The 5,000-nt window shown below is 46.7% G+C and overlaps 12 non-coding genes and 5 pseudogenes across 12 annotated transcripts in view; all 17 read right to left on the bottom strand.

The window, feature by feature from the left end:
* Positions 1–171: 171 nt before the first annotated feature.
* LOC146280829 (5S ribosomal RNA) lies at positions 172–290 on the bottom strand. The gene has a single exon (XR_014764861.1). It is a non-coding gene; the product is annotated as a 5S ribosomal RNA (ribosomal RNA).
* A 186-nt stretch (positions 291–476) lies between these two features.
* On the bottom strand, positions 477–595 carry LOC146280830 (5S ribosomal RNA; annotated as a pseudogene).
* Positions 596–767: 172 nt separating this feature from the next.
* LOC146280831 (5S ribosomal RNA) lies at positions 768–876 on the bottom strand (annotated as a pseudogene).
* A 174-nt stretch (positions 877–1,050) lies between these two features.
* Positions 1,051–1,169, bottom strand: LOC146280832 (5S ribosomal RNA). The gene has a single exon (XR_014763976.1). It is a non-coding gene; the product is annotated as a 5S ribosomal RNA (ribosomal RNA).
* Positions 1,170–1,357: 188 nt separating this feature from the next.
* Positions 1,358–1,476, bottom strand: LOC146280833 (5S ribosomal RNA). The gene has a single exon (XR_014763977.1). It is a non-coding gene; the product is annotated as a 5S ribosomal RNA (ribosomal RNA).
* A 184-nt stretch (positions 1,477–1,660) lies between these two features.
* On the bottom strand, positions 1,661–1,769 carry LOC146280834 (5S ribosomal RNA; annotated as a pseudogene).
* Positions 1,770–1,959: 190 nt separating this feature from the next.
* On the bottom strand, positions 1,960–2,078 carry LOC146280835 (5S ribosomal RNA). Its single transcript, XR_014763978.1, has one exon. It is a non-coding gene; the product is annotated as a 5S ribosomal RNA (ribosomal RNA).
* Positions 2,079–2,252: 174 nt separating this feature from the next.
* LOC146280836 (5S ribosomal RNA) lies at positions 2,253–2,371 on the bottom strand. Its single transcript, XR_014763979.1, has one exon. It is a non-coding gene; the product is annotated as a 5S ribosomal RNA (ribosomal RNA).
* Positions 2,372–2,545: 174 nt separating this feature from the next.
* On the bottom strand, positions 2,546–2,664 carry LOC146280837 (5S ribosomal RNA). The gene has a single exon (XR_014763981.1). It is a non-coding gene; the product is annotated as a 5S ribosomal RNA (ribosomal RNA).
* A 184-nt stretch (positions 2,665–2,848) lies between these two features.
* On the bottom strand, positions 2,849–2,967 carry LOC146280838 (5S ribosomal RNA). The gene has a single exon (XR_014765817.1). It is a non-coding gene; the product is annotated as a 5S ribosomal RNA (ribosomal RNA).
* Positions 2,968–3,143: 176 nt separating this feature from the next.
* Positions 3,144–3,262, bottom strand: LOC146280839 (5S ribosomal RNA). Its single transcript, XR_014766045.1, has one exon. It is a non-coding gene; the product is annotated as a 5S ribosomal RNA (ribosomal RNA).
* Positions 3,263–3,440: 178 nt separating this feature from the next.
* LOC146280840 (5S ribosomal RNA) lies at positions 3,441–3,549 on the bottom strand (annotated as a pseudogene).
* A 178-nt stretch (positions 3,550–3,727) lies between these two features.
* On the bottom strand, positions 3,728–3,846 carry LOC146280841 (5S ribosomal RNA). Its single transcript, XR_014763982.1, has one exon. It is a non-coding gene; the product is annotated as a 5S ribosomal RNA (ribosomal RNA).
* Positions 3,847–4,038: 192 nt separating this feature from the next.
* LOC146280842 (5S ribosomal RNA) lies at positions 4,039–4,157 on the bottom strand. Its single transcript, XR_014763983.1, has one exon. It is a non-coding gene; the product is annotated as a 5S ribosomal RNA (ribosomal RNA).
* A 178-nt stretch (positions 4,158–4,335) lies between these two features.
* Positions 4,336–4,444, bottom strand: LOC146280843 (5S ribosomal RNA; annotated as a pseudogene).
* A 188-nt stretch (positions 4,445–4,632) lies between these two features.
* LOC146280844 (5S ribosomal RNA) lies at positions 4,633–4,751 on the bottom strand. Its single transcript, XR_014763984.1, has one exon. It is a non-coding gene; the product is annotated as a 5S ribosomal RNA (ribosomal RNA).
* A 174-nt stretch (positions 4,752–4,925) lies between these two features.
* Positions 4,926–5,000, bottom strand: part of LOC146280845 (5S ribosomal RNA) — a 119-nt gene continuing 44 nt past the window's right edge. Inside the window, exon 1 of the ribosomal RNA XR_014763985.1 lies at positions 4,926–5,000. This exon is cut by the window's right edge and continues 44 nt beyond it. This is a non-coding gene — a ribosomal RNA (5S ribosomal RNA).

Consider the following 5,000-nt stretch of genomic DNA (forward strand, 5'->3'; position numbering starts at 1 on the left):
AAGTTGACAACCATAGGCTACTTATCCATATACAGATTTAGCAATTGACAATGCAAGGTAGTCTCTCTCTCTCTCTCTCTCATGTCAAAATGAAAACAGCTTCCAGCCCCTTTCATGAAGGACTACTTGTGCATATTGCAAGATGTCAATTTCTAAGTGAATGAGCAAAAGAGCATACAGCTCCTGGTATTCCCAGGCGGTCTCCCATCCAAGTACTAACCAGGCCCGACCCTGCTTAGCTTCCGAGATCAGACGAGATCGGGCGTTGCCAGGCTGGTATGGCCGTACGAAATAAGTTGACAACCATAGGCTACTTATCCATATACAGATTTAGCAATTGACAATGCAAGGTGGTCTCTCTCTCTCTCTCTCTCTCTCTCTCTCTCGTGTCAAAATGAAAACAGCTTCCAGCCCCTTTCATGAAGGACTACTTGTGCATATTGCAAGATGTCAATTTCTAAGTGAATGAGCAAAAGAGCATACCTCACCTGGTATTCCCAGGCGGTCTCCCATCCAAGTACTAACCAGGCCCGACCCTGCTTAGCTTCCGAGATCAGACGAGATCGGGCGTTGCCAGGCTGGTGTGGCCGTACGAAATAAGTTGACAACCATAGGCTACTTATCCATATACAGATTTAGCAATTGACAATGCAAGGTGGTCTCTCTCTCTCTCTCTCGTGTCAAAATGAAAACAGCTTCCAGCCCCTTTCATGAAGGACTACTTGTGCATATTGCAAGATTTCAGTTTCTAAGTGAATGAGCAAAAGAGCATACAGCACCTGGTATTCCCAGGCGGTCTCCCATCCAAGTACTAACCAGGCCCGACCCTGCTTAGCTTCCGAGATCAGGCGTTGCCAGGCTGGTATGGCCGTACGAAATAAGTTGACAACCATAGGCTACTTATCCATATACAGATTTAGCAATTGACAATGCAAGGTAGTCTCTCTCTCTCTCTCTCACATGTCAAAATGAAAACAGCTTCCAGCCCCTTTCATGAAGGACTACTTGTGCATATTGCAAGATGTCAATTTCTAAGTGAATGAGCAAAAGAGCATACAGCACCTGGTATTCCCAGGCGGTCTCCCATCCAAGTACTAACCAGGCCCGACCCTGCTTAGCTTCCGAGATCAGACGAGATCGGGCGTTGCCAGGCTGGTATGGCCGTACGAAATAAGTTGACAACCATAGGCTACTTATCCATATACAGATTTAGCAATTGACAATGCAAGGTGGTCTCTCTCTCTCTCTCTCTCTCTCTCTCTCTCTCGTGTCAAAATGAAAACAGCTTCCAGCCCCTTTCATGAAGGACTACTTGTGCATATTGCAAGATTTCAGTTTCTAAGTGAATGAGCAAAAGAGCATACAGCACCTGGTATTCCCAGGCGGTCTCCCATCCAAGTACTAACCAGGCCCGACCCTGCTTAGCTTCCGAGATCAGACGAGATCGGGCGTTGCCAGGCTGGTATGGCCGTACGAAATAAGTTGACAACCATAGGCTACTTATCCATATACAGATTTAGCAATTGACAATGCAAGGTAGTCTCTCTCTCTCTCTCTCTCTCTCTCTCTCGTGTCAAAATGAAAACAGCTTCCAGCCCCTTTCATGAAGGACTACTTGTGCATATTGCAAGATTTCAGTTTCTAAGTGAATGAGCAAAAGAGCATACAGCACCTGGTATACCCAGGCGGTCTCCCATCCAAGTACTAACCAGGCCCGACCCAGCTTAGCTTCCGAGATCAGGCGTTGCCAGGCTGGTATGGCCGTACGAAATAAGTTGACAACCATAGGCTACTTATCCATATACAGATTTAGCAATTGACAATGCAAGGTGGTCTCTCTCTCTCTCTCTCTCTCTCTCTCTCTCTCTCGTGTCAAAATGAAAACAGCTTCCAGCCCCTTTCATGAAGGACTACTTGTGCATATTGCAAGATTTCAGTTTCTAAGTGAATGAGCAAAAGAGCATACAGCACCTGGTATTCCCAGGCGGTCTCCCATCCAAGTACTAACCAGGCCCGACCCTGCTTAGCTTCCGAGATCAGACGAGATCGGGCGTTGCCAGGCTGGTATGGCCGTACGAAATAAGTTGACAACCATAGGCTACTTATCCATATACAAATTTAGCAATTGACAATGCAAGGTAGTCTCTCTCTCGCTCTCTCTCATGTCAAAATGAAAACAGCTTCCAGCCCCTTTCATGAAGGACTACTTGTGCATATTGCAAGATGTCAATTTCTAAGTGAATGAGCAAAAGAGCATACAGCACCTGGTATTCCCAGGCGGTCTCCCATCCAAGTACTAACCAGGCCCGACCCTGCTTAGCTTCCGAGATCAGACGAGATCGGGCGTTGCCAGGCTGGTATGGCCGTACGAAATAAGTTGACAACCATAGGCTACTTATCCATATACAGATTTAGCAATTGACAATGCAAGGTAGTCTCTCTCTCTCTCTCTCACAAGTCAAAATGAAAACAGCTTCCAGCCCCTTTCATGAAGGACTACTTGTGCATATTGCAAGATGTCAATTTCTAAGTGAATGAGCAAAAGAGCATACAGCACCTGGTATTCCCAGGCGGTCTCCCATCCAAGTACTAACCAGGCCCGACCCTGCTTAGCTTCCGAGATCAGACGAGATCGGGCGTTGCCAGGCTGGTATGGCCGTACGAAATAAGTTGACAACCATAGGCTACTTATCCATATACAGATTTAGCAATTGACAATGCAAGGTGGTCTCTCTCTCTCTCTCTCTCTCTCTCTCTCGTGTCAAAATGAAAACAGCTTCCAGCCCCTTTCATGAAGGACTACTTGTGCATATTGCAAGATTTCAGTTTCTAAGTGAATGAGCAAAAGAGCATACAGCACCTGGTATACCCAGGCGGTCTCCCATCCAAGTACTAACCAGGCCCGACCCTGCTTAGCTTCCGAGATCAGACGAGATCGGGCGTTGCCAGGCTGGTATGGCCGTACGAAATAGGTTGACAACCATAGGCTACTTATCCATATACAGATTTAGCAATTGACAATGCAAGGTAGTCTCTCTCTCTCTCTCTCTCTCGTGTCAAAATGAAAACAGCTTCCAGCCCCTTTCATGAAGGACTACTTGTGCATATTGCAAGATGTCAATTTCTAAGTGAATGAGCAAAAGAGCATACAGCACCTGGTATTCCCAGGCGGTCTCCCATCCAAGTACTAACCAGGCCCGACCCTGCTTAGCTTCCAAGATCAGACGAGATCGGGCGTTGCCAAGCTGGTATGGCCGTACGAAATAAGTTGACAACCATAGGCTACTTATCCATATACAGATTTAGCAATTGACAATGCAAGGTGGTCTCTCTCTCTCTCTCTCTCTCTCGTGTCAAAATGAAAACAGCTTCCAGCCCCTTTCATGAAGGACTACTTGTGCATATTGCAAGATTTCAGTTTCTAAGTGAATGAGCAAAAGAGCATACAGCACCTGGTATACCCAGGCGGTCTCCCATCCAAGTACTAACCAGGCCCGACCCTGCTTAGCTTCCGAGATCAGGCGTTGCCAGGCTGGTATGGCCGTACGAAATAAGTTGACAACCATAGGCTACTTATCCATATACAGATTTAGCAATTGACAATGCAAGGTAGTCTCTCTCTCTCTCTCTCTCTCACATGTCAAAATGAAAACAGCTTCCAGCCCCTTTCATGAAGGACTACTTGTGCATATTGCAAGATGTCAATTTCTAAGTGAATGAGCAAAAGAGCATACAGCACCTGGTATTCCCAGGCGGTCTCCCATCCAAGTACTAACCAGGCCCGACCCTGCTTAGCTTCCGAGATCAGACGAGATCGGGCGTTGCCAGGCTGGTATGGCCGTACGAAATAAGTTGACAACCATAGGCTACTTATCCATATACAGATTTAGCAATTGACAATGCAAGGTGGTCTCTCTCTCTCTCTCTCTCTCTCTCTCTCTCTCTCTCGTGTCAAAATGAAAACAGCTTCCAGCCCCTTTCATGAAGGACTACTTGTGCATATTGCAAGATTTCAGTTTCTAAGTGAATGAGCAAAAGAGCATACAGCACCTGGTATTCCCAGGCGGTCTCCCATCCAAGTACTAACCAGGCCCGACCCTGCTTAGCTTCCGAGATCAGACGAGATCGGGCGTTGCCAGGCTGGTATGGCCGTACGAAATAAGTTGACAACCATAGGCTACTTATCCATATACAGATTTAGCAATTGACAATGCAAGGTAGTCTCTCTCTCTCTCTCTCTCTCTCGTGTCAAAATGAAAACAGCTTCCAGCCCCTTTCATGAAGGACTACTTGTGCATATTGCAAGATTTCAGTTTCTAAGTGAATGAGCAAAAGAGCATACAGCACCTGGTATACCCAGGCGGTCTCCCATCCAAGTACTAACCAGGCCCGACCCAGCTTAGCTTCCGAGATCAGGCGTTGCCAGGCTGGTATGGCCGTACGAAATAAGTTGACAACCATAGGCTACTTATCCATATACAGATTTAGCAATTGACAATGCAAGGTGGTCTCTCTCTCTCTCTCTCTCTCTCTCTCTCTCTCGTGTCAAAATGAAAACAGCTTCCAGCCCCTTTCATGAAGGACTACTTGTGCATATTGCAAGATTTCAGTTTCTAAGTGAATGAGCAAAAGAGCATACAGCACCTGGTATTCCCAGGCGGTCTCCCATCCAAGTACTAACCAGGCCCGACCCTGCTTAGCTTCCGAGATCAGACGAGATCGGGCGTTGCCAGGCTGGTATGGCCGTACGAAATAAGTTGACAACCATAGGCTACTTATCCATATACAAATTTAGCAATTGACAATGCAAGGTAGTCTCTCTCTCGCTCTCTCTCATGTCAAAATGAAAACAGCTTCCAGCCCCTTTCATGAAGGACTACTTGTGCATATTGCAAGATGTCAATTTCTAAGTGAATGAGCAAAAGAGCATACAGCACCTGGTATTCCCAGGCGGTCTCCCATCCAAGTACTAACCAGGCCCGACCCTGCTTAGCTTCCGA

The sequence above is a fragment of the Hypomesus nipponensis genome, chromosome 7 (assembly GCF_054491055.1).
Source record: "Hypomesus nipponensis isolate SF chromosome 7, ASM5449105v1, whole genome shotgun sequence".
NCBI lineage: Eukaryota > Metazoa > Chordata > Actinopteri > Osmeriformes > Osmeridae > Hypomesus > Hypomesus nipponensis.